The sequence below is a fragment of the Neofelis nebulosa genome, chromosome 1, assembly GCF_028018385.1.
Source record: "Neofelis nebulosa isolate mNeoNeb1 chromosome 1, mNeoNeb1.pri, whole genome shotgun sequence".
NCBI classification, from domain to species: Eukaryota; Metazoa; Chordata; class Mammalia; order Carnivora; family Felidae; genus Neofelis; species Neofelis nebulosa.
The window spans coordinates 62,946,791-62,974,688 of NC_080782.1; the positions used below are offsets into that span (position 1 = coordinate 62,946,791).

The window sequence follows — 27,898 nt, forward strand, 5'->3', positions numbered from 1 at the left end:
CCCTGCAAGGGGCTGGGACTTTGAGCTGAAGGCCCCCGTGGGGACCCTGAGGGCGCTGTGCAGGGAGGCCGACTTTGTATTTCCGCAGCTGCAGGATGGAAAGCAGATCTTCCACGATGGGTGGAGAGGAAGTGAAGTTGGTTGTTCAGGACGGGATGGGGGCGCCTAGTGGCGCCGGTGGGGGCGGAGGGAAAGGAAGAACTTCCCGGTCCAGGGCTGGTTCACTGTCCCAGCCCCCGTCCCGGGCACTGGCAGGGAGTCTGACGTTCTGAAACGAACTGAATTCAAGTGGAGTCAGAGGGGCTGGCCAAGCGCTTGGATGAGAGGGTGAGGGAGCGGTGCATGAACCTCTGGTGCCCACGCGTTCATCTCTAGAATGGGAGTGAGGAGCTGCGGCCCCGGGGGCGGTTGCACGTGGCAGTGAGCGCTCCTCCGAGAGGCCGCAGAGCCGGGAGGTTACATGCACGGGCTTTGAGCCCCGCTTACCTCTGTGTGACCTGGGGAGGCTATTGATCCCCCACCCCCCCTCGTGCCTCATATATAAACTGAGAATACAAATAGTCCTTTAGGGGGTATCAGGAGGGTTAAATGAGTTGGTCTGGGGAACGCCCCTACAACAAAACAGCACGTGACATGTGGGGAACACTTGGTAAGTGTTGGCAGCTCTTACTGTAAGGGAGCCATGCTGCCTGGGACACAGATGATGCTCAGGACATGTTATTTTCATTCTTTTCCTCTCTTTTTTTCCATCTGGCAAACAGAGCCTGGGCTTTGGGACTCGTGGGTCTGGATGTGACCTTGGTTCTGCTGCTGAATAAACGGGGTGACCTTGGCCAGACCAGCAAACTTCTCGGAGCCTCAGTTTTCTCTTCTGTAAAATGATAACCCGAAGGGTTACTGTGAGGATTAACTGAGACTGCTTATGAAAAGAGCTCGGCACATAGTAGGTGCTCATTAAAAGGTAGCTTTTCCTGACTGTTGTGTCAGCTTGGGGGCCTTTGGGCTCTCGGCTCTTAAATCATGAGTCCTGTATTCCTGACTCCCGCCAGATGGGGGCAGTCACGGCTTTGTTATTCCGTACACACTCAAGGAGGGCCTCCTCCAGCCTCAGGCTGACTTGCCACCAGAGGGCTTTGTCACCTCTCTTAAAAGCATCTTCCGGTGGACAGGGTGCTGGACGATAGGCAAACCCATCAGATTCTAATTTGTTTCTCAATCGATTGTTTCCTCATCTAAAATGAGGGGCTAGGCAGCCCATCACTCTAAGCTCCGTATGGCTGAGACCAGCACTCACGACGCGGGGTCCCAGTCCTCTAGGGAGACACGTGCCCCGGGCACACAGGTGAGCCCCTGCTGTGCACTCCATGTGAAAGGGGAGTCTCCTGGTGGCGATGCCGATGCCGTGCTAGAGCTGCAGAGCCGACGATGTGTACTCAGCCCATTCATCTGCCTTCTGCCGCAGGAGCCCCCACAGATGCAGAAGGTGCAGGGAATGACTCAGCTCCAGCTTTTGTAAGTGGGTTCTCGCTCATTCACGATTTATTATGGCGTCACCCAGGGGGCTGGGTTGGTGCTTGATGTTACTCTGCAAGGCTGGCTCCTGCAAGAGAGAGAAGGCAGAGATGGGGGGTTACCTCTTCACTGGGTTCCTACCTGCCCAACGCAATGCTAAGGGCCTTGCGAGGGTCAGAGGGGGAGAGTAACTTGCCCATAGTCACACAGCTAGAGGGGGCAAACTGGATTCGAACCCTGGCCGTTGGGCTCTAGGGAACCGTGATGTGCCCCCATTCCCCATTCAGTTCCAAATTGGCAGGCTCTGTGGAGGGGTCGGCGCTGTGCCCAGGCCTCCGTGGGGGTCTCTGGAAGACCCAGGGATAGCGGCCAGTCCTGCTGGCAACATAGGGCACATTTATGGCGGTTATTATTTATTTCTACCTTCTGAAACTCTGATCCTGAAAGAAAAGAGAACCAGGATAGAAGAAGAGGACCAGGGTTCTTTCTCCTCCTACCCCTACCAAACTGATGATTCAAAAAAAAAAAAAAAAAAAAAAGTTTTCCTTCAATATTTCAGTTTAGGCCTCTTAAAACTGTTCTCTTCTTGTTGTTTAACTAAATATACCTTTCTGTGAACATTTGAACCCATATTTGGTTGTCTTGTCATTTTTTCCCTAATGACTGGTGTGGCAGCCAGGGCCTGGGTTCTGGAGTTACGCTGACCTAGTTTTGAATTCTGACTCCGTTGCCAGACAAGCTGTGTGGCCTTGGACAAGTGACCTAACCTCTCTGTCTTATCTCTTTCATCTGTGCAACAGGAAAATTAGAGTTTCTTTTTCACAAGGTTCTTTGGGGAGCTTTCAAAATATACTTTTCATCATGAAGCACTTCAAACACAAATACGAACACGGGGACTAATACAATCTGAAGTCCCATGTGCCGAGCTGTCAGCACAGAGCCCGATGTGGGGCTCGAACCCAGGGACCGCGAGAGATCATGACCTGAGCCTGAAGTTGGATGCTTAACTGACTGAGCCACCCAGGCGTCCCCCCACTGGATTATTTGGAGGCACGTCTCTGTCATCATGGCATTTTATTTATAAATATTGCAGTATATGTCTGTAAAAGATAAGCACTCTCTGTTAAAACAACTTTGGTTTTGTGGAGCCTTTTCTCGGTGGCCAGGATTTTTGGTAAAGTTTCCTTGATGTGACGTAACTCCCATAACCTGCCATTCGAGCTCTTCACGAATGACTATGATAAACATTCCAAACACTTTTACTTATTGGCTGTCGCTGGATTTTCTTAATGCAACCACATGCTAAAATATTAGACCAGGAGTCTACTGTGTTGTATACTATTGGGATTATATCCCTGATGACCATTCGTGGAGGAATAATACTGAATGACATGTTTTTACAACCGTTCAGGCAAGAATGACTCATTTTTTCCATAGGCAGGGAAAAAAGAGGCACAGAGAGGTGAAGGATTTTGCCGGGTCACACAGCGGTAAGTGATAGAGTTGGAGATCGAAATCTGTCTGACTCCAGAGCCCATGCTCTTTCCTCTGTCCTACGCTGTTATCTTTGAAATTCTCGTTGGCTTCTCTGTTTCGATTGTAAAGTCATGAAGGTAAGTGCTCTACCTTAGACTTCTATCCCCATAGTCCCCAGCTGTTTGACGACTGACTAATAGAAAGTCCCAAGTAGTCCCTCCAAATGGGCGTGCGAGTGCAAAGCTTATCATCACCACCCCCATTATCATTGGTTTGCACAAACAAGTGCTCGTCAAATACCTCCATATAGGACTGTACTCAGACCCCACGGAAGGTCGAAGGCACAGTCTCTGCCCTCAAAGTTACTTACACAATCTGCCAGGTATCAATTTGAACGTAATGGCAACAAGATGGGAAAATGGTTGGGTGTCTTACTGCCTCTGAGAGTGATTTCTTATCTGTCTGGGTGGCTTCATACTCCACATGAAGGGAAAGATGTGAGTATGAGCTGAACAGATATTTATCTGTGCCCACTTTGGGCCATGATAGTAGGACATGTGACAATGGGGCAGACAGACAATAATATACAGATGGACAATATAGAGCAAATGAATAAATGCACATGATATTTCAAGGTTGTGGTAAGAGCTAGAAGGAACTAAGGAGGTCAATGTAACGGAAAGTAACAGAAGCTAGGGAAACCTACTTTGGACTGGGGTGGTCAAGAAGACACTTCTGAGGAGGCGACATCTGAGCTACGACCTGAAGGTTGAGCTATATACAGCCGAGCAAAAAGCCACAGGAAGGCTCCTTCCAGGCAGAGGGAACTGCACATCTGAAGGCCCTGAGGTGGCATGTTCAAAGGGCCAGTGACTAGAGCATTCTGGGCAAGCAGAGGGGTATAAGGTGGAGCCATAGATGTCGGTTGGCCAGGACTGGATCACACGGGGCCTGTGAGGCCAAGGGGGGGAGTTTGGAGTTTACCATCAGAGTGATGAGAAACCACAGGATGATTTTAGAGGAGGAAGGGGCATGATGTGATCTGACCTTGCCACTTTCCCGAGCAAAGCCCTTCCCCTGAGCTCTGGGGGCTCTTGCAACCAGCCAGGGGCCTTGGTGCCACCCTGGTGCCCTTCTCTCCACAGGGAGCCACACGTCCGTCACAAGGTAGAACTCATTCTCCTGCTTCGTGCTGCCTCACTGCCTCCTCTACAGCCTCCATACTTCTCCCAGAGGGGACCTTCTAGAAAACAAAATCGTGTCTCTCCCCGCACTCCCATTGCCCTCTGGATAAAGTCTAGCCACTTGATCCTGACTGAGGGGGGCCACACAACGCACTTCCTGCTCCCCTCCAGCATTGCCTCTCACCTCTGCCCCTTACTCATGTGCCTCAGGAACCAAGGAACCAAGGGGCCCTGTTCTTTCAGACCTCTGGGCCACCGTCTGGAATGCTTTCTCTCTCTCTGCTTGATCTGGTGAACTCCTAGTCATTCAGCGAGGCCCAAATTAAAAGGCACTTCCTCTCAGAAGCCTGCCCTGATTTCCCTGATTTGGTGAAGTGCCTATTTTTATTGGTGTGCCTTTGGCAGAAGATAACAGAATACTCAACTAAAAGAAGCTGAAGTGATGAGAAACTTATCATTTCATTTGACAAGGGGTCTGGAGGTAGGACAGTTCCAGTTAGTTAATTTGGACACAACCAGGTCTTTCCTCTTTGCCTCTTAGTAGACATTCTTGATGACTCTCCTCAGGGTTGCAAAATGGCTGCCACAGCTCCAGACAAACCTGCGTGTGACACCCGGCGAGGAAGTGATAATTTCTTTCCTGTAGCGTGAGGAAAAGCTTTCTCAAGAGTCCCTAAGTTTCCCTTAGCCAGGATTGGGTCATCTGCACATTCTAAACCAATTCCAGATAAGGAATTTGGGGTTACCTGATTAACTCAAATCAATCAGATTCTCTCCTTGGAGCTATGGAGGGATCGTCTGATTGAAATTTGAGTTTAAATAGCAGGGGAGGAGGATAGGTTATGACTCAGTGTGATAGCCTCCAAGATGGCCCCAGTGATTCTACCTGCTGGCATTCATTCTCTTGCGTAGTCTCCTCTTACACTGGACTGGTTGGTCTGTGTGACCAATAGCATAGCGCAGAGGTGATGACGTCTCACTTCTAGATTAGGTTACAGAAAACTGTGATTCCTCTCTTGGCTGCTCTGTTGGTCACTTGCACACTCTTTCCTTCTCCTGGATCACTGGCTCTGGGGAAGCCGTGTCACGAACAGCCCTGCGTAGAGGCCCCCGTAACCACGAACTGAAGCCTCCAGCCAATAGCCACATGAGTATGCTCAGAAGAAGACGCCCCGATCCCTTCAGAGACTGCAACCCCATGAAAGGCCTTGACCCACCAGCTAAGCTGCTCCTGACCCTAAGGATTCCTGACCCTTGGAAACTGTGAGATAATCAATGTTTGTTGTTTTAGGCTGCGAAGTTTTGGGGGAATTTGTTATGTCAGTGATAACTAATGCAGCTGGGCTACCGCAGCACCCCCACCCAAGGCGTTCTCATCCTATGCCCCGTGAATCACGGTCAAAGAGTCGTCTCCTAATCTGTGTATGTCTCCCCCATCCCCCATGTGCTTGTGAAAGCCTTGATTCATCACTTCCTTATGCTCTGGAGTCTAGAGTGTGAGTATGTGTGCAAGTGTGTGTGTGTGTGTGTGTGTGTGTATGTGTGTGTGTGGAGTTGAGTGGCCAATCTTCTCCTTCAAGGCTCCTTCCAATTGGGCTCTCCCTGGACTCAGGAGTGGCTTGTTTCCTCTGTATGTCCCCGGTCTGGCACGGGCCTGGGCACAGAGTGACCTCAGAGAATACAGAGGGGATCCATGAAATTAACAGGATGCCGGGCAGGCGAGAACCCACTTGGCTGCCATGGCAACCACAGCACAGAAAACTCAGAGCAGCCTGGGCCCCCTGAGGAGCTGGAAGGTTTGGCAGCAATTCCTCTGTGAAGTGGTTTGGGGAGGTGGAAGGCAGTTTCCGTTGTCACCATCTTGGAAAGAGGGTACTCAGAGAATGGGGTGGGTTGGGGGAGGCAGATGAGTGCCCTTGACTGCTCACTGTGCTCCTATAGGTACCAGCCCCTCTCACTTCCATGTCCTCAGCCGTACCTCACCATAACTCCTCTAAGTCTGCCTTGTGTTTACTGAAGACCTACTACGTGCTGGTCTCTTGGCTGAACGTTTTCTACCCAGCTCTGGTCTATAAGCCTCACCATGGAAGATGCTGTGCCTTGTTGATAACACAGTGCCTGACACACAGTAGGCATGTGATACATATTTTGTGAACGAATGAGTGAGTGAATGAGTAAGTGATTCTTGCTGACTCCTCACATAGAAGATAAAAGGTTAGTTATGGGAAGAGTTAGGCAAAGGAAGGATAGATGGAAGGATGGGTAGAATGGGAAGAATAGTCCAGGAATAGAAAATAGCATGTGTAAAGGTCCTGGGGTGAGAAAAAAGTTTGTGATTGCACCCATGCCTCCTCGTTCCATAAACAGCCCTTCCAGCATATCCTATGGTCCTCTGAGGTAAGTCTTTTTGTTACCACCACTCTCAATTTGTAAAGATCTTCCCATTCCTTCCAAAAGGGTGAGGTCATGGGGCATATATGGTCTCCAGTTTGAAGGACAGGCTGCCTGGGTCTGGCTCTGCCACTAAGTAGCTGTGCTTACCTGGGGTACTGGCCTCAGTCTCCTCATCTGCTAAATGGGGATAATAGCAGAACCTACCTCATAAGATTCTTCTGTCACTCAATGAGCTTATGGATGTAAAGTACTTGGAATACGTCAGGTGTTATCTTGTGGGGAACAGAGCTTTGCAGAGACAAACCCAAACCGGGTACTTAGGAGGGCAGTCCTTCTGGGGAGCAACCAAGACAAGAGAAGGATTGACTACCCCCTGCTGGAAGTGGAACATGCAGTTAGGCCCATCTGAGGCTCCCTCTTGTGCCTGAGTCCCCCACTCCTTTGCGCTAATCAGAAAGGACCTTTGATGCAAAGGATTTGTCCTTGGCACGAGGCCCCTAGCTTCTGAGAGTTGGAGACAATGTGCAGGGCCCATTGTCTCCATTTCCAGACAGTTCCAGACAAAACCAAGCGTGACTGCTTTAGAAGAGCACAGGAGTGAGACGAACCTACTATTTTAAGGCAGTGGCGGGAGCTCCGGGTGTGCTGTGTGTATCCTCTTGTCACAGCCTTGTCGGAGGAGCTGGATCCAGCCTGAGAAGCCAGGCAGTCGGGGCAGGGCCCCCACTCTGCTTGGCTGACTCACAAACAGACCTGGAGAAAGCCAAGGTTGAAGAGGAAAGCAACATAGCAGGGGGACTCTCAACAAGGGCAGAGGAAATGTTTAAAACCACAAGCTGTGCTACGGCCCTTAGACGTCATCGAAGCTAATGTCTGGGTTTTACAAACGAGGAAACTGAGGTGCAGAGGTGTGGGGGTGCAGGGTGAGAGGGGCAAGTTTCTTTTCTTTGCAAATTGATACAAGTTGTTTTGTTTTGTTTTAAATAGCGCCGTATTAAATAGTTAAATAATGCACAGCACTTCAATACTATGGTCCTTTGTGGCATTTAAAAATAACAAAACAGATCCATGTGAGCAAGACTTGTTAACAGAAAAAAAAAGTTGCAGAAGAGTATGTACAGCATTATTCACGGAGAAACAAAGCCAAACCAGGATGACCTATTTCAATGCATCCATGTATTGAAAGTTCCCAAGAAAGTTCTGGAAGGATAATCGTCAAGTTGAGTAGGATGGCCACTTTCCACGGGGAATGGATGCGGAGTGTGGGGCAGAGGGAACCTAATTTCATTGAGATTGTTTGAATGTTTAAGAGAATATATTCCTATATTTCTTGTCCAATTAAAACACAGAATACAAAATATTTTTCATTATTATTTTTTAACATTATTTTTGAGAGACAGAGCACAAGTGGGGGAGGGGCAGAGAGAGAAGGAGACACAGAATCCAAAGCAGGCTCCAGGCTCGGAGCCATCAGCACAGAGCCTGACGCGGGGCTCGAACTCATGAAACATGAGATCACGGCCTGAGCCAAGGTCAGAACGCTCAACCCACTGAGCCACCCAAGCACCCCTGCAAAATAATTTTTAAAAAGTTGTCAAAGGCTTGGGGTGGCTGGGTGGCTCAGTCAGTTAAGCATCTGACTTTTGATTGTGGCTCAGGTCACGATCTCATGGTTTTGTGAATTCAAGTCCTGCGTCCGGCTGTGTGCTGACAGTGTGGAGCCTGCTTGGGATTCTGTCCCTCTCTGTCTGCCCCTCCTCTCTCACTTGTGCTGTCTCTGTATCTCTCTAAATAAACAAACTTAAAAAAAAATTGTCAAAGGCTTGTTTGGCCCTGGGCTTGGATTTATCCAGAAAACATCACTCTGATGGGTATTGGACCTAATGAAACGCTGACCTCTCCTCTCTGAAGCTTTATTCCCCCCACACTCCACCATGTGTTAGATTTAGTAAAATACAGAAAAATGATGAAAACATTAATTAAAAGACACTTGTCCAAAGGCCGTGAGAAGATGGAAAGATGCTTTTTCTCAAGATGCCTCAGGCTTCCAGGAAATTCCCAAGCCCTGGGGGCAAGGCTGAAGGGGGTGTACCACTCCCATGCGGTGGTTAGAAGTGTGGGTAGGGGGAGCTCCTGTCTCTGTCTCCTGCCTGCTCTGTGTTTCCTGCACTCTTTGTCTTGAGATGGGCAGAGTCAGCACCCCGGATGCTCTAAGAAAAATGCAAGTTATGGTTTAACTATGGCCAGGTATTTGATTTTTGTTTTTAAAAGTTAATTTTTAGGAGCACAAACCAAACAAGAGTACATTCTCCTCTAGGCACAAGCACTGTAGATGAGGCTCAAGTCCCCTTGAACGACCGACCCCCCATCTCTGAGGGGACCGTGGTTAGCAGTCAGACATGGATTCCTACAGAGCTTTCTTTCTGCATTCCTTTTTTTCTTTTTTTAAATTTTTAATGTTTATTTATTTTTGAGAGAGAGAGAGAGAGAGAGGGAGCATGAGTAGGGGAGGGGCAGAGAGAGGGGGAGACACAGAATCCGAAGCAGGCTCCCGGCTCTGAGCTGTCAGCACAGAGCCCGGCACGGGGCTCGAACCCATGAACTGTGAGATGGTGACCTGAGCTGAAGTCGGACGCTTAACCGACGGAGCCACCCAGGCGCCCCAGGCTCTCTGCATTTCCATGGACTTATTTGTGCTCGTGAAATTATATCTCGCCTTGTTGTTGTGTGGGTGCTGGTGGGTGGATGGTTCTCAAGCGTGACCGGAGCAGGCTGTAGACGTTAGGTAGCTATTGTCTGATGTCACTAGACTGACACCAGGAGACGACACTGCTTCTGTCCTGTTCCTACTTTCCCCACTGCCTGGTATACAGTAGGTGTTCACAAGGGCCACTTTACTTCAAACTCAGGTGCTGTGCCGTGCCAGGGCACTCAGGAGCCACCTCCAATGTCCCAGCTCAGCATCTGTTCCTAACGGTGCCTTGAGAGGGAGGCCCATGGGGGTCTAGACTGGGGAGTGGCCCGTCAGAGCCACGCCGGTGGGAGGGACAGCTCTGGAGGTCTGAGCTTGCCCAAGGCCTCCCGGTGAAAACTTTAATAGTGGAGTGGGATCTGTGGAAAAGTGGGAAGGGAGAGAGAAGGGCTGGGGCTCCTCAGAGGGGCTTTGAGGGAAGCAGCAGTTTGGGTGTGGGGGTGCAGGCAGGCCCCTGAGGGCGCTTGGTGGGCAGGCCTGTGCTGGGGGCTCAGGTTGTGCCCACTGGCAGGCTTCGAGAGAAGGCATCCGATGTCTGGACTATGTCAAACAACCTGATCTGGAGGTCGCTCTGGAGCCGAGACTCCGGGAGGGAAAGAGAGACCTTCTTTCTGTAGGAAGTGGGCCCTTGACCAGCAATAGGACAACCGACTTCCCTTACTTCTGTGGAATTAATACCGAGATCAACTGGGGCTGGGTCCTGGCTGGGCCACTTTCCAACTCTGCATTTGGGGGCAAGGCTCTTCTTGGGGCTTCACGTTCCCTACCTGGGCGACCACATTCTGTCCCCGGCACATGCTGTGTTCTCCGCCAGCCTCAGGTTATATTTACTGACCCTAAGGGCACCACTGTGCGTAGGACCATGGTGCTGAGCTCTGAAATAAACCTCAGTTTGGTAAACGTTTATTGATCGGCGGCTGGGTACCAGCTGGGCCAGTACCAGGTAGGATTCTTTGGATGCGAGTGACCGAAGAGAGGCTGGCGTAACGGAACAGCCCCAGGGTAGCTCCATCCAAGACTTCTTGGTTTCTCTCCATGGATTGTGGGGGTCGGCTTCTTCCGTGATGCCTCTGTTCTCAGGCAGCCCTTCCATCTGTGGTCCCACGGTGGCTGCCAGCAGGGCCCAGAGACACAGCTTCATTCACGTCACACGGAGAGGGACAAGCGTTTTCCAGCATTTTCTGGAAAACCTTGAAATTCATTCCCACAGGTCATCTTGGGTTCCAGGCCCTCCCTGAACAAGTCAGGTCTGTGGACACTTGAAGTGGACAGGTCCGTCACAGGTCAACCCCCGGGGTGGGGTCAGTCAGCTTCTCTGACTGCCCCATGGACCGAGGGTTGGGAAGGATGCTGGGTGGCAAAACCCTCGTGCTCTTGAGGCAACAGGAACATTGAGCCTTGGCTCTGGGCTGGCAAGGTTGGAAGATGGAGGGCATTTCGGTAGAATGTAGGCAAGGAAGGAGGTGTCTGTGTCCCCACACTTAGGAGCTGGGCCGCCTGTCTCGAAAGAAGAGGTGCAAAACCACAGTGCTTTAAAGATCTCCCCGTGGCTTCTAGAACCTGAATTTCCCAACGGGGAACCACAGGATCTATTATTTCATGAACGAGGCAATGGGAAAGTCATGACCTACCCGATCACACAGAAGTTCTGTGACAGAGCTGATGATAGAATTTAGGAGTTTTGACTCCCAGGGGAGTGCTCAGTCAGGGGTGTGATTCATTGCACCAAAGGTCACATCCTTGGGTTTTGGGGTCGTGAATAAATGCTCCTAAGTGGAGGTGAGTAAGGGGTATGCTATGGGGGATCACCCTGGGCTGTCTTTTCATTGTCCTGGTGGGTTAGGGGAGGGAGGGTGCCTGGAACAGGCCGGGCCCTCTCTAGTCTCATGTGTCTCTAGGCCCTGGTTTGATAGACTTCTGGTTACTTCCAGAAGCTCTCCCTAAATTCTTGGCGTGGTTTCTCTGGCATCATAGAGAGAACATGGACACAGGGCCAGACATACCTGTCACTTGCTAGTCTGTGTGACCTTGGGTAAGTTACTTTACTTCCCTGTTGTCTCCTCGGCTGTGTCATGAGTTCAACCACCCCTAGCTCTCCAGAGGGATGAATGAGATACGACTCATGACATGTCCAGCATAATGCCTGCCCATGGCCAGGGCCCAACAAGTGTGCATGGCTCCCAGTGGGGCATAGCTGGTCCACCCCTGGGCACATGCTTGCCCTCAGGGTAGCTCTAGACTTAATATTAGGGTTGGGTCTAAAGATACGGTGGGAGGAATAGGTGTTCTGCCTATCATTTGCAGGTGAGCTGAGATTGCTTCTAGAATGATCTAGACCAGCTTGGGTGCACCAGTCCTGCCCACTGACCGCCCACACTCCAGGGAGGCTCTTTTCCCCAGCCCAGCCTCTGGGGCTCCGAGGGGAGGCCTCCAGCCACCTGCCAAGATGAGCTGTAGGACTAAGATTGGGTGACTCATCCACAGAGAGGGAGGCCAAGTCTGGGGATCTAAACAAGACAGAGAAAGACTTCTTTCTCCCCCAGTGATTATGAGGAGTGCCGAGAGAGGGGCCCACGCATCATCAATTATTCATGGGGCCTGAAGGAACCCATGCACAGAGCCCAGCTGGGAAGCGGGGTGGGGCGATGGAGTAAAAGGTGGGAGACGCTTCACCCCGCCGCAGCCTTGAATAAGCAAAGCTGAAGCTTTCTGGGGTGACGCGTGTCACAGCTCCCTAGAGGATGTGCCCTGGGAGGGGGACGAGCACCAGCAGGTCTTAAACAACTGCCGTGTTGTGGCGATCCCGCTGTGCCGCGTATCAGGGGTGCTTAACCCCACTGTGTGGCTGAGCAAGTGGGGGCCAGAGAGATGAAGTGACTTGCCCAAGGTCACACTGCCGTGAAGCGACCCACCTGGGAGCGAGAGAAAGGGACCTGCTTCAATGAAAAGGGGATCAGTGGTTTTTCTTCAGTATCTGCTGTGTGCCAGGCACTGTGCTGGATGCTGGGGGTACAGCAGTGAACAAAGCAAAATCTCTACCCGTGGGGCTTGTGTTTTATTGAGGTGACATGCGATAAGCAAGCAATAAAGGAGCGTATGAAATAATTTTAAGTAAGGTACGTGCTACGAAAAAAAACAAGCAGGTGAGGGAATAGGGAGAACAAGGGACAGGATGGTGTACAGGGACAGCCTGCCATTTCAGGTGGAGTGACCAGGGAAGGCCTTTCTGAGGAAGTGACACTGAAGCTGAGGCCTGAAAAAAGCAAGGAAATGAACTCTGAAAAGATCCAGAAAAGCATGTCAGGTAGGGAGAACAGCAGGTGCAAAGGCCCTGGGGCTGGGAACTGGATGTGTTCAACACACTGCAAGAAGGCTGGTGTGGTGTAGCGAGGGAAGGGTGGTAGGAGATGGGGGCAGAGGGGGAACAGGGGCCAGAACACGGAGGACCTCAGAGGTCACGGTAGGGAGAGATCCTTATGGAGGAACATGAGGTGCTGTGGCCAAGTGGGCAAATTCCTGCTGTGCACATCTGGTTTCTTCTCCTTCTGGGTCAGGTCAGTCCAGGTTTCCTGACCTCCTTCCCTTTGGAAGCACCACAAAGGGACGGGGAACACTCAGCCTGCAGAAGAGAATTAGGAGCGCCCAGTGTGTCCTCACACAGGAAGAGCTCCTCCCACCGCCTCATCCTTACCTTCCTTGAAGCGCGGCTGCCCGGTGCCTGAAAGATGTGCACATTATCTTGTGGAACGTATGCTTCAAGGCAACCCTGGGAGGAGGTGTCCCTATGTTACAGATGAGGAAACTGAGGCTCAGTGAGGACGGACTTACTCAAGGTCACACAGCTGGAAGCGGAGCTGATTGGAACGCAGGCTTCAGACATGATGCACTTAACCTAGGGCAGGTCTTTGAAGATCCTGACTCCTCTGCTGCTGGGAACCCCTCCAGGCCACAAGCCCCGCCACCCCTCCCTGTGGGGACAGAGGTACACTTACTCACGTCTCTAACTTCCCTGCCTAGGCCTCCTCCAGGGACCCTGGACACTCCATGAGTCATTAGCATGATCACCCTCTGACAGCAAACTACAAACCCCGTGACCAGGGAATTTCTGGTGAGAAATGCCATCCCAGCGCCTATCTTGACCCGTTACTAAGTGAACAGCAGTGCCAATGGAAAGCTGGGATTCTCTCAGAGTGGGAATGAGGCCAGAGCCTTGTAGAAGCAGGTGCAAAAGTCTCTAAATGTTGGCTTATCCTTTGGGCCACCCAGAAATCCCACTTCTTGAAATGTATCCAGGGGCAATCACAGGATGTGTGCAAAGATAAATGTATACATGGTGGGGACACATGGTTCAGACAAACCAGCCGTTTATGACCACTGCCTGTTCCAGCTGGTCGGTGTCCAAACCCAGACCATCCAAGTTGTTAGATATTTGCAAGCCGCTCCTGAATATAAGGATGTTGCATCCCTAATGTCAGTAGGGAGAAACTGGAAACAATCTAGGTGTCCAACAAGAGGGGATTGGTTAAATGAGTGGTACATTCATTCACACACTACTGTGTAGCAATTAAGTTATGCTTCGGAAGAATATACAAGGTACAGGAAAATAATTATAACCCATACACGTGTTCCCAGTGTAAAAGACACAATATACATTTTTCTGATTTTGGCAACCTGGCAAACTGAGCTGACACTTCTCCTTCCTCACCACATGGCAAACTGAGCTGACACTTCTCCTTCGTCACCGCAACCAAAGAGACGTCTAGAAGTTCTGGGTAAAATAAAACAAAAGTATTGGAAACACTTAGCTGAACTTCAAATAAGTAAAGAGAAATCCCCATTGGGACAGGAGACATGGCCTTGGCATGCATGTGGTAGACAGGAAGAACTGGGATACTTAAATGGAGCAGGGACCTCAGCAAGGCATTTCCTGTGGAATAGCTGCTCCTGTTGTTGGCCAGATATTTCCAGAATATTTAAATGTGTGTGCTCATTGTCCAGACAGGGAATGTTCAAGAGAATGGCTGCTCCATCAGCCTGGGTCCCCGAGTGAAGATGCACAGAACAGAATTCTCAACCGATCCCTGATGGACATAGAGTATAAGAAATAAACCTTTGCTGTGTTAAGCTGCTGAAAATTGGGGCTTATTACCATGAAATAACTTTGCCTATCCCGACTGCCATAGCCCTCCATGAAAGGTGGGGGGAGGGAAATCTTCACCCAAAACACGGTCTCAAATTCAGATTCCGGGTGGAAATGAAAAAGTACCTTCTTGAAAATTTGAATCTCAAGCCTGTGCCATATGAGTGAGTGGAGATGAATTTACACTGTCCAACTGATACAGGAGACCCAGACCAAGAAAACATTGTAAAAACCGGTCATGCTTGGCAAAAACTCAGGTGCATCACAAAGACCAAATGTAAAGCTGATTTTTGGAGACATTTCTCCAAGTCAGGGCACATGGGATCCCCATAGAAATCGCAGCCCTTGGGAAAGATGAGGTAGGTTACCATAAAAAACAACAACAACAACAACAACAACAAAACACACCCCAAAAACAAAAAAACTACAAACACACAAGAAAATGGTCAATCGTAGGGCAGAGTCAGCAAATAGAACAAGTTAGGAGGATGTCTATTTCAATACCATAGGACAGCCAGAAAGAGATTAACATATTACTTCCTTTTACAAAGAAGATTGAAAAATGTAGCCTTCAATCATTTATGTAATGGAATTAAGAAAATGAAGTTAAAGACATGGTCAACTCCTTTGATCAACTTCTTGGCCTAAAAACATTAATCCACCTCCTTATGATTCATACATTACCAGGGGCCTGTAAGTTCCTGACATTTCTATTTAAGGTTTCAGATTTGTACGACTCATAATATTCTTTTCATATCCATGTAAAAATATCTCTTGATTGTGAGAACAAACCAAATAAATATATGAGTGTTTATATGTGTTTGCAAGTATCTAGCAAATATCTAGATATACGAACATATAACTATATACACATAAGTGGGTATATATGTAAATATGTGCATATGTATACTGATAAATAATACTTGCACAATGTTGTGACATTTAATCATAAATGTGTAGCTAATACCTACTTTTAAAATGATTTAAAATGGTGACCTTAAGAATGAAGAGAAACTAGGGTTCCTGGGTGGCTCAGTTCGTTGAGTGTAAGTCTCTTGATTTTGGCTCAGGTTATGATCTCACGGTTTGTGAGATCGAGCCCTGCATCGGGCTCTGTGCTGACGGTGATGAACCTGCTTGGGATTCTCTCTCTCTGTCTGTCTCTCTATCTCCCTCTCTCTCTGCCTGTTTCCTGCTCTCTCTCTCTCTTACTCTCTAAATAAATAAACTTAAAAAAAAAAAGAACAAAAGAGAAACCACGAAGGAGGAAAAAACAAACAAAAAAGACGGCCTGAAAGCAACATCATTCGGCATAGAAAAAAGACTGGAAAGAACTCTATTTTAACTCTAATATTATCTCTGAATGGTGGGAAAACAGGTGATTTTAATTTTCTTCTTTATCACTCAAAATTTCTATGACTAAAAATGATTTTTTTTTCAGTTTGCATTAAAAACTAACCTTTTTTGGGGCGCCTGGGTGGCTCAGTCAGTTGAGCGGCCGACTTCAGCTCAGGTCACGATCTCACGGTCAGTGAGTTCGAGCCCTGCGTCAGGCTCTGTGCTGACAGCTCAGAGCCTGGAGCCTGTTTCGGATTCTGTGTCTCCCTCTCTCTGACCCTCCCCCGTTCATGCTCTGTCTCTCTCTGTCTCAAAAATAAATAAACGTTAAAAAAAAAATAAAAAAAAAACAACAAAACTAACCTTTTTTTAACTTTGCAGGTAATACATAGGTACAATTAAAATCATACAATTAAAAAGAAGTTAAAGTAAAATATAGACAAGAAAACAAATTACTTCTGTACTTAGGACAAATATCTTTTTAAAATCCAGGAACATTACCTTTTCATTTTCCAGTGAATATACTGTAATTTTGGGAAAGAGATTAAGGGAGATTCTCCTTGGCTTAAGCCAGTCTCAGGTTTCTAAACAGGGACCTCCATCTGTTTTGGGGGCTCCAGAGAGTGGGCCGTTGAGGGACCCAAAGTGGGAGACTTGCCTATGGAACCCCACACATTCTGCACATTCCAGGGGAACAGAGGATTTGGGAATCAGCAGTCACTTCATATTTTTTTTTTTCAGGGCTCTTTAGCTCACTTATTTAGGAAAAAACCAAGCAAGGTAGGTTTAATGTAGAAAATGTGGAAATTGACAAGACCCTATAAAGACGACACCAAGAATGGCTGAGGGTCGTGCCCTCCGGGGGCTCCAGTGTTGCTAAATTTCTCAAACGTGTACGTGGAGCCCCGCTCCGTGCCTGGCACAAGGAGACAATGAAAGGAGTGTGAGACAAAGTTCTGGCTTCCAGGATCTTATCATCCGCTTGGGAGCAGCAGTCTGTCCATCTGGTTGAAAGCAACAGAAACAGACTGTCCAACTTCGGCACAAAGAAATACACCGGAAGAATACTGTCTGGCTCCCAGACCTCATCCAGGAGCCAGAGGCTTCAGAAAGGGCAGGGGCTCTGGGGATCCAGGCGGCGGGACTCAATGGGCACTCTTCCAGGAACAAGTCAGCCACAGCGCTCACGTGTAGTGTCCCTCTGCTTGCTAGAGATTCGGGTGTGAGTGGCCTGGCTGGGTCAGGGGAGGGTGAGGCATGTGATCGATAGCCCCACTGGACTGTATGCATGGGGGTGATGCCCCCACAGGAAACCAGGCTGCTGGTTCCAGGAGGAGCGAAGTAAAGGCAGGAAGAACATACCACAGCTCCCTCCACATGGATCTGAATCCAGGCTCTGTGCCTCAGTAGCTGTGTGGTCTGGGCAGCCTGCTCTGTCCTGTGGGTCCTTCTCTTATCTCTTAAAACGGGAATGATGGCACCGGGGGTTGCAATGAGGTAAAGTACAGTTAAGCAGTGGGTGCAATGAGTTGAGCCCAAGACGAACTAGAATCCTAGAGCGGGGATGGAAGAAGACTGACAGACAGAGGATCCCTTAAACCCAGGCTGAGTTTCAAACTAGAAGCCTGAAGACCACAGTTGCCTCAAGATCTAGCCATTTCTCTGCTGTGGGAGCTCAGACAAGTCATGTTCCCTCCTTGGGCCTCCTAGTTTCTGTAGCTAAAATGTGATCATCTGTGCTGCCTGCCTCACAAGGTGGCTGTGAGGATCCGAAGAGAAAAACAGCCTTGTAAATGGTGCCGGATGGGGGTGGGTATCTTAGGGGAGAGGAAACAGAAGGACATGCCCTGTAGGGGCATCAGCAGAAGCAAGGAATGGAGGGGAGAATGCACCAGCTCCTCCCCCTCCAGGTTGGTGGGTGCTAATATTCTAATAGCAGCATCGTTTCCTGAGCTCCTGCCTGGTGCCAGGCTCTGGTGAAGTGCTGGCGCCACAGGGACAACAGAGGGACATTGTTCCTGGCCATGTGCGGCCTAGGCGTAGGACTAGAGCTCAGATAATCAGAGAAGTGCTCTGAGGAGGCACTTGTTTCTGCCAGGGCAGTAACAGGGGCCTGAGCTGGTGTGAAGTCAGGGAAGGCTTCCTGGAGGAGGTGACCCTGAATTGACAGCTGACCACAGGGAGGGGAGACTAATACAGTCTGAAAACATGCATGTAAGATTGCTGAAGGAGCGCAGCTGTCCTTAGGAACCCATTGGGAGGCAGGAACAGCGCTGCCTGAGGACATTCTGTGGTCAGGGGCCCAATGACAAGCCAATGAAATGGAGATTCTTGCTTTCCTGGGGCTCTGGGTCTCAGGGACTTTGAATGCCTTGCCCAAGGATATTCAGCCTAGAGTACAGCCAAAAGAGGATTCAGATTCCAGGGAAAGTGGCAGAGAATGTACCTGAGAATGAGGAGAATGCTGCTGGAAGGCTGAGGAAGACATATTCTTTTGGGCAATAAGGAGCCATAGAGGTCTTAGAGCACAGCAGGTTCTTGGTACTCACAGCTCCCATGTCGTAAGGCTCAAAACAATTGCCAGGGATGATGTGCCGTGGCCTGCCACACCACATGCCGTGTTTAGTCACGGTCAGCAGCAAACCTCAGTGCTCTTTTGAGGCAGTAAGTGGTGGTGGTGAGGGAGTAGGAGTTTGGCTGGAGGCTGCTGCTGCGGCCCCTTTGTGTTTTTTTAATTTTTTTTTTTCAACGTTTTTTATTTATTTTTGGGACAGAGAGAGACAGAGCATGAACGGGGGAGGGGCAGAGAGAGAGGGAGACACAGAATCGGAAGCAGGCTCCAGGCTCCGAGCCATCAGCCCAGAGCCTGACGCGGGGCTCGAACTCACGGACGGCGAGATCGTGACCTGGCTGAAGTCGGACGCTTAACCGACTGCGCCACCCAGGCGCCCCGGCCCCTTTGTGTTTTGAAGGGAGAAGGCCAGTTTCTTCCCGTGAGATGTCTGTTCCTGGGAAAGTGAGGCCAGAGAGAGGAGCTCAGGTTTCTGAGCACCTACTGTGTGCCAACCCAGGACATCCCTTGTGGGCTTGAAAGAAGGTGACAAGATGCCCTGGGGTCCCCGACCTGGCCTTACAGAACCCGGCCCTGCGTCAGGAAGGAGCAGGAAGTGCACTGGAGGCAGGCAGACTGGTGGAGGTGCATCTCTAACACGCTGACACCGTTTGCAGGTGCAGAGCCTTGCCTTGGCTTCACCGTCTAAATACCTTCTATTTATGGCAGATGTGCCCCGTTTTCTTTTTCAGGTGTGATATGAAATTGGTTTCAATAAATTTCCAAAAAATACATTTGGATAATATATTGCAATCCATTTAAAGGAAAAAAAAAACCTATTCGTGAATAGGGCAGGGGGATGTGAGTGTGTTAAAAACCAGCTCTGCGACGCAGGAATGGTGGAGGTGTGAACTCTTTCACTCTGTGATCCTTATGATAGCTCTGCGGTGCGGCCTGCCAGCCCCATTTACAGCTGGGAAAGCTGAGTCCTGAGAAATTAACTTGCGCCCGCCCCACAGCCAAGGAGGGCCAAGCCAGTTCTGGAAGCTCGGCGTCCCTGACACCTTGCCTCACTTCACCCAAGCCCCAAGTTCAGCAAGTCTAGTTGTGGGAAGCCTTCCCCACCTCTCCGGGTTGCTCTTTGGCAGGTCAGGGCAACCCTGACCACAGGGGTTCTAATCCAGGCCCTGGCTCCACTGTTTACTAACCAGTGGCCTTGAGCAAACGTCTAACTTTCCCTAGGCCTGGCTACTCATCTGTGACGTGGGGACATTGCTTATGCCTCAGAGGACTGTTCAAGAGATTTAATGAGATGATGTCTTGTATGATTCCCAATTCAAAGTGAGACAATAGAATCCCAGAGCTGGGAAGCTCCTTGTCCAAGTCCACACAGGTGGAAAGGGGAGGAGTTAGACATGAATTTAGGTCGATCGGGTTCCCAGACTGCTGGTTTTAATGATTTCATGGTGTTGCCTCCCTTCTGCGGAAAGCCACTGTGTACCCACGTTGGAAGAAGCTGAGAGGGTCTATGGTGGATAAAAAGATGCCAGAATGGCACGTCCATGTGGAGGGGGCTCAGTTTACTGCAGGCAGGAGCAGGAGGACTCTGCCAAGATCCCCAGAAGCATTGCAGGGTCAGGAGTGAGGGAGGCCTTTCCTGTGGGAAAATGTAGGGTGTTTCCACTTATAGCCTGATAATTGGGCCCCGCAAGGTCCAGAACACAGATGATGTCATTCATCCTCTGTGGCCTTTGGGGCTTAGGAAGCCTCTAGGGAAAGCGGGTGGGGGGTGGGGGGGTGGGGAGGAAGGGCTGGAGGGCAGAGAATCTAGAGTGAATGGCAGATAAAAACAGGAATCGGGGTTTTGGGTGCAGGGATCATGGCCAAGGGAGCTTTAGAGCCATTGCAGCAGGAAGTGGGGGACACACACGGGAACCAGAGGCAGATCCTGGGGGTGACGGAATGAATGAATGATGCCTGCGTGGATTTAAAGGGATGCCTCTTGCAGAACACACAGTCTGGCATGTGCCCCATGAACACTGCTGAGGGTGGGTGCAAGGTCCTGTCTTCAGCCCCCCTGTGGCTATGTGCCCCTGATCTCCACTTGACTCTCCACATCACCTCCGATGTAACAAACCCAACCTGCCCCCTCCCCCTAGCCATCCCAGCAGCCCTTTCGGGTCTCCCTGTGGCTATGTCACCCCCTCGTGGGCTCTGGAGCCAGCTGTCTGGACTCGCGGCTCAGCCAACCACTTCCGCTGTGTGACTGAAAATTACCTAACCCGGTAATAGCACCTGCCTCCTCTGAGAGCTGGGAGGGTACACATCAGTAATGCATGCACAGTGCCTGGCACATAGTGGGTGCTCACCCAAGTCATCCTGATGGGAGGAAGGCCCACCACGCCCCTTGTGATGGGTCCGGCTCCCTCTCCCACCCAGCACTGGGGCCCCTGCCCAGTACCGGTTCCTGCCTCTCTCACACCTCTGTGCCTTTGTTTGTTGTTGTTGTTTTTTTTAATACTTATTTATTTACTTTTGATAGAGCACAAGTGGGGGAAGGAGAGAGAGAGAGAGAGAGACACACACACACACTGAATCCGAAGCTCCAGGCTCTGAGATGTCAGTGCAGAGACTGACGTGGGGCTCGAACTCACAAATGGAGAGATCATGACCTGAGCTGAAGTCAGTTAACCAACTGAGCCACCCAGCTCCCCGCTCTGGGCCTTTGTGCTGACTGATACTTTGCCTGGAATGTTCCTTTGCCCTGTTGCCTGCTCTTCTTTTCTCACTTGGCTAATTTTGCTTTAATCTTTAAGATGAATTACTTTTGTCACCTTCTCCAGGAAGCCTTCCCTTCCTCACCCCTGGGCTTCCACAGCCTTCTGTGTTCCATCTGGCAGAGGCATTTTTGCAGTCCTGTCATCGTCTGCATTTCTGTCTCCACAGGCCCTGGTCTTTGAGCTCCTTGAGAGTGCCTCATCCTCTTTATGTCCCCAGGGCCTGGCCCAGGTGGCCCCACACCAAGGGTTCGGATGCATCTTCTAACACCTGCAGCCACTCAGCTCACAATACCCACAGCTAACCCTTATCTGGCATTTACGCATCAAGTTTTCTCGCAGTTTTCTCTCATGCGGGCTTTCATCCAATGTTGTTGGGGTGATTACTTTCATGGATCCACTCGGCTAGACTGGGGTGCCCCGTTGTTAGGCAAGCATGAACTAGATAGTGCTGTGATGGTTATCACCTATAACCAATTGCCTTTAAGGAAAAGAGATTACCCTCCCTAAATGGGTGGGCCCCAGCCAATCAATTGAAGGCCTTAAAGGCAAAAACTGAGATTTCCCGGGACGCCTGAGTGGCTCAGTCGCTTGAGCATCCGACTTCGGCTCAGGTCATGATCTCACAGCTCGTGGGTTCAAGCCCCGCATCGGGCTCTGTGCTGACAGCTCAGAGCCTGGAGCCTGCTTCAGATTCCATGTCTCCCTCTCTCTCTGCCCCAAACCACTTGCATTCTGTCTCTATCTCTCTCGAAAATAAATCAACATTAAAAAACAGATTTCTCAAAGAAAAGTAGGAATTTGCCTTGACTGTAGTATAGGAATCCTGCCCAAGTTTCCAGCCTATTGTTGGCCTGCCTTATGGATTCTGGCATATATAGATCTCTCTCTCTCTTTCTGATATATATATCTCCTATTGGTTCTATTCTTCTGGAGAACCTTGACTAATAAGACTATTATCCCCGTTTTACAGATAGGGAAGCTGAGGCTCAGAGAAGTTAAGTCTTATGGTCAAGCTCATATACCTGCTCAATGGCAGGGCCAGAACTGGGGCCCAGGCAGCCTCTCCAGGACCAACATTTCTGACCACTGAGGTGATGCCGGGATCCAGGGTTTTTAATCCTCCTTCAGATGTTTCTGGGTGCCCGGAGCCAGCTTCCTGAGCCAGGGGAATTGCTCAGTAAATGGGGACAGTTCACAAGACAGTTTACAACTCTTCTCTACTTTCTGTTTTCCAGGGAGATGTAGTGAAGCTTCTCTAGGTATGAGAAAAAAAAGGGTTGGGGAACAACCCTTGCTTTTTTTCTCATACCCTTGCTTTTACTTCCTGGCTGTGTGACCTTGGGGAAATACCTTCCCACTCTGGGCTTTGATTTCCACGACCTGAAATTCTCTTGACAGGGGACTGGTTAGATACATTATGATACCCCCATCCAATAGAACAAAGTCAGGAAATTCTCTGTGTGTCGTATAGAAAAATCTTCAAGGTAAATTGTAGGGTGAAAAGAACAAAGTGTAGGACAGTATGAGATACATGTTTTTTGTACAAGAAAAGGGAGATTTAAGAATATGTTCTTGTATTTACGGAAATAAACTCTGGAGAGATACACCAGACACTATTACAAATGCTTCTTTAAGGGAGGGGGGTGGTTTAGGAATAGAAATGGAATAAGACATCTCATTTATTTAAAAAATAAATAATTTTTATTATTATGTAAATAATAATTTTTGAAATATTAAAAAATATTAAAATAGCGATAATGAGGACATTTCCTTTTAAAAGTTCTAGTTCGGATTAAATTAGAAAATATATGTAAAATAGGGGTGCCTGGGTGGCTCAGTCGGTTAAGCCTCTGACTCCTGATCTCAGTTCAGGTCTTGATCTCAGGGTTGTGATTTCAAGCCCTGGACTGGGTATGAAGCCTAGGTAAAAAGAAAAAAAGAAAGAAAAAAGAAAAAATATGTAAAATGCAAAGCATACAGGGGGTGCTCCAAAGTGGTAGCTGGTTGTCTCTTTACCCTGAACCTTTGGGGCTTTCCTCAGGAAAGGGGGAAATGATCCTAATAATAGCTCTACCTCCCACTGGAGCTCCCTCTGTGTACTTTTTGCTGAATGGAGTGCTTCGGTCGCTTTCCAGGATTTAGCAATCTACCCCAGGAACATGGGCTAACATCCGTGAACAATGTGGTGCTCAGCATTCATTCGCTAAAGCATCAAAGGGGAACTCAGTCATTGCTGGTGGGAATGCAAAATGGTACAGCCACTTTGAAAGACAGTTTCGCAGTTTCTTTCAAAACTACACTTACTCTTACCATCCCATCCACCAATGGAGCTCCTTGGAATTTACCCAAAGAATGGAAAATATATGTCTGCCCAAAAATCTGAACGTGGATGTTTATAGTGGCTTTATTCATAATTGCCCAAACCCAGAAGGACTCAGAATGTTCTTCATCAGTAAGTGAATGGATAAATGAATGGTGGTACATCCCAACAGTGAAATATTATTCGGCACTAAAAAGAAATGAGTTATCAAACTGCAAAAAGACATAGAAGAAACTTAAATACATGTTACTAAGTCAACGAAACCAGTCTGAGAAGTCTACAGACTGTGAGAGTCTAACTACATGGCATTCTGGAAAAGGCAGAACACCAGAGACAGTAAAAAGATCACTGGTTGACAGGAGTGGGCCCAGGTGAGGACAAGTGAATAGGCAGAGGGCAGAGGATTTTAAGGGCAGTGAAAATATTCTGTAGAATATTATAATGATGGGTACGTTACATTTGTTGAAGCCCACAGGATGTACAATTCCACTAAGGTCAACTATGGATTTAGGATGACAATGATGTGCCAGTGTAGGCTCATTCCTGGTAGAAATGTCATTCTGGTGAATGACGTTAATAATGGGGGAGGCTATGCGTCTAGGGGAAATCTCTGTATTTCCCTCTCAATTTTATTGTAAACCTAAAACTGCTCTAAAAAAAGACAAGTCTTTTTTTTTTTTTTTTTTAATTTTTTTTTCAACGTTTTTTATTTATTTTTGGGACAGAGAGAGACAGAGCATGAACGGGGGAGGGGCAGAGAGAGAGGGAGACACAGAATCGGAAACAGGCTCCAGGCTCTGAGCCATCAGCCCAGAGCCTGACGCGGGGCTCGAACTCACGGACCGCGAGATCGTGACCTGGCTGAAGTCGGACGCTTAACCGACTGCGCCACCCAGGCGCCCCAAAAAACAAGTCTTTAAAAAAAGTCCAAAGGGAAAGAAGGTTCCATCTGAGGGAGGGCTTTATGGGATGGAAACAAACATTCATTGAGCTACACCAGGCATTCTTACATAGTCTTTTTGTAATCCTATCAACCCTGGGGGGAGAGGTGATTTTACAGAAGAAACTAAGCCTCAGAGAATTGAGCTAATCTGTCCAAGAACACATAGCTAGAAGTTGACACTCAGACTCTGACCCATGTCTCTCTAATTGCAAGTATCCTTGTCTTCCCCTGTAGTATGATGCCTGGCCAGGACCTAGAAGGTTCTGTTGGGTTGACTAAATGAAGCAGGGGGTAGGTGGAGGGATGGGGGGGAGTCAGGGAGAATAGTCATCAGCATGAGAGTGATCCCTAGGCCCATTTCAAAAACACTTTAAACTTGACAACCATCTCAGTGGACAAGCAGAGGTCATAGTGTTATCTTCCTCCTTCTCTTCTTTTATTCATTGTTTCTCCATTTAGCCAACCATGAACACTTTAGGGAGAACTAGTCCTTGCCAGGCCTTATACTGGGAACTAGGGGCATCAAAGTGAATTATCCATGGTATTGGCATCCAAGGAGATTACAGTCCAGCGAGGGAGAAAGACCCACAAACTAATGTGCACAATTGAATTCTGAGTTTAGGATGTACACAAAGGGGCAGAGGTCTTGGAAAACGTGTATGAGTTTACCATGTGTGAGGTGGGGCTCAAAGGGATAGCATAGGAAAAGAGCCAAGGGAGCACAGTGAGTTTGGAAAACAACTAAGGGCTCAGAGTGATTGAGGTGTGTGTGGGGGGAGGGGAGGAGAGAAGAGGATGAAGACAGAGAAATGGTTTGGGAAGGGGTTGGACCCTGATATATTGTGATCGAGACTGGATGAATCCTACAGGCCTCAGAGAGTTAAGCAGGACAACAGAGGAGCCAGGCAGATTGGGACTTTGGAGCAACCACTTGGGGGGACTGGGAGAGGGGCAGAGACTGGAGATAGGGGCCCTGGGTCCATCCTGGGCCATCTTCCAGTGCCTTAGGGTCCTCTAGTGTCTCTCCTTTGCCACTGCCCCGTTTTATTGATATTTTTATTGAAATAATAATAGATTCATGTGCAATTGCAGGAAATAATTCAGAAATCCCTTGTAGATTTGCCCATTCTCTCTCAATGGTAACATTTGGCAAAATGATTCCTTTGCCACATTTGATATGGAAGGGGAATATCATGATGGGGGCACCAGCGTGTTGAAGGACAGATGCCCACAGAGCTCTGGTGACTGTGTGCGGTCTTTCCCAACACCTTCCCTCGTTCCATGAACCAAGATAATTTTATAGATACGTCATGGGACTGGCTCGGGAAGCCTTGCAGCAAAACTCACAAGTTCATCTTTACAAACCTCTTACAGATCCCTTTTTTTTTTTATCTTCTCAAGGGAGACCAGCCACCTCCTTGGACATCACCATTGACATGCCCACACCCAACACACAGTGGGTGTAGCTGAGATGATCAGCTGACCAACCAGTACCCCTTACAGTATGCGGTGCGGTGCGGGGAAGTACCTGGAACTATATCTCCCAGCATCCCTTGCTGGCCATGTGACCAGCTCCCACCAATGCCATGAGAGCAGAAGGGAGGCACAGCGCTTCAGGACGAGGTGCTAAGTAGCGGCCATGCCATCTTTTTTTTCTTCTCCCAGCCTGCTGTTTGGATGCCTCCAGAATGATCTTCGGACCACAAGATGGCACAGGAGCCACAAGATGGAACAGCCTGTGTCCTGGAGCAACCATGGCAGTGAAGCCACCCTGGAGAGCCAGGGGCCACGAGCATGAACATGAGACTCTATATGAGTGAGAAATAGACATGCATAAGTATTTCAAATATACCAAAGAAGTAGAGAGCATAGTACAACAGCCCACTTTCGCCACCCATCATTCAGCCTCAAAAATCATCAACATTTTTCTTCTCTTCTTTCATTCACCTGCCCCACCCTACTTTTAAATTGTTTGCTGGAGTTTTTAAAAGTACTTCCCAGGCAACGTGCCGAAAGACAGAACAGAACACAAAACAAACTCCAAACACACTTTATCGTGTTAAGCCACCAAGATGAGGGGTCGTTTGTCCCATTGTTAGCCAGCCCGGACTAAGCGGTGGGCACTGGGTACCTAGCTATTGACTTGAACACAAGTGACCTGTTTTTCTAGGCTGCGCAGGGTGAGGAGGAATGTGTCTGGGCCTAAAGCAGTAAGAGTGCCAAGCCTTCTAGCTCTCTGAGAAGTAGTTTTCTCTGTTCTTCTGGCCAAGCTGCACCCAGCCGCACCCAGCCGCACCCACCCACCCTACTGGCCCCTACCTCCTACTTCTTCCTTTCTCCAGGCCCTGGGCTGCTGAAGGAAGAAGTAGACCTAAGGTGGAATGGGGAATAGAGGGTTTCTGGGGCCCTGTCTCAGCTTGAGCTGGGCCAGTTGTGGGAGGGCGAGGCTGGAACAGAGAGAGCGGGCACGAGGGACGGATGTTGGAAACCTACAGCTTAGCAGCAGGGTCTGGGGCCAGGGGAGCAAAACCTCTTGTGCCTTTCAGCTTGGCCTGTGTTCATGACCCTGAAGCACAGAAGCAGGAGGAAGTTTTGTGGTCAGACCCCAAGGGTGGGCTGGAGTCCACTCAAAAAGTCATTGTTATCGAGCACGGGTTGGGTAGCCCTGTGCCCGGCGCTGGGATGCGTGGTGGGCCAGATCCTGGCTTAGCTGCTCCCCAGCTGTGTCACCTTGGGCAGGTTCCTTCACCCCAATGAGCCTCAGACTCCTCATTTTACAAACGAGGACGGAAATATCAGTCTTACCAGGGAAACTGGCCATGATGTATGGAGAGAGCCTGGCACCCAGTAGGCTCTTGATGACTCACAGAGATTGCTATTGATTTCTGTTAGCAGCTATGAGCATGGAAAGCGCGCGTGGGCACCCTTCCAGGGAGTGGATCAGGGCCGGAAGATACTGAACCCCATCCTGTTGGGAGCTGTTTTCAGAGAAGGAGAAATGGAGGAATGCTGGGAGCCAAAGAGCTTTCTCTGGGAGCGGCCAGGTCTAATTTTGCATGTCAGAGGAGGTGGGTGGGTGGAATCCTGCAATTCAGGGGCTCTTTCCTGGAAGGGGCTGGATAGGCAACAAAATGCTTCCTCCCTTGGAGACAGCCTCACAGCTGTCAGGAAAAAACAGCTGCATGGCTTCCCTTCAAAGAGGGGAGACCTCAGTCTGTGGGGGAGCGGGGCAAGACGTGACAGCAAACAGGAACTCCCCGGCAGATTTTCTCAGGGGCGGGGGCTAGAGGGGAGGATGGACCAGGTTCAAAAGCCAGTCATCCTACTTCCTGGCTGTGTGACCTTGGGCAAGTCACTTCACCTCTCCCGAGCCCTCGTGGTGTCGTGCTTTAAAACGATGCTCATCTCACAAGGCTATTATGAGAAGAAATGATCGTGCGTCTAAAATGCCTTGTGTGGTGCCTGGTACACCAGAAGCACTCAATAAAAAGTCATTGTAAATCACTCA

At 49.2% G+C, this 27,898-nt stretch overlaps 1 long non-coding RNA gene across 1 annotated transcript; it reads left to right on the forward strand.

Annotated features, from left to right (window-relative positions):
- Nucleotides 1–244: 244 nt before the first annotated feature.
- Nucleotides 245–27,898, forward strand: LOC131508326 (uncharacterized). The gene is made up of 2 exons (XR_009259975.1): nt 245–1,512; nt 26,056–27,898. It is a non-coding gene; the product is annotated as an uncharacterized LOC131508326 (long non-coding RNA).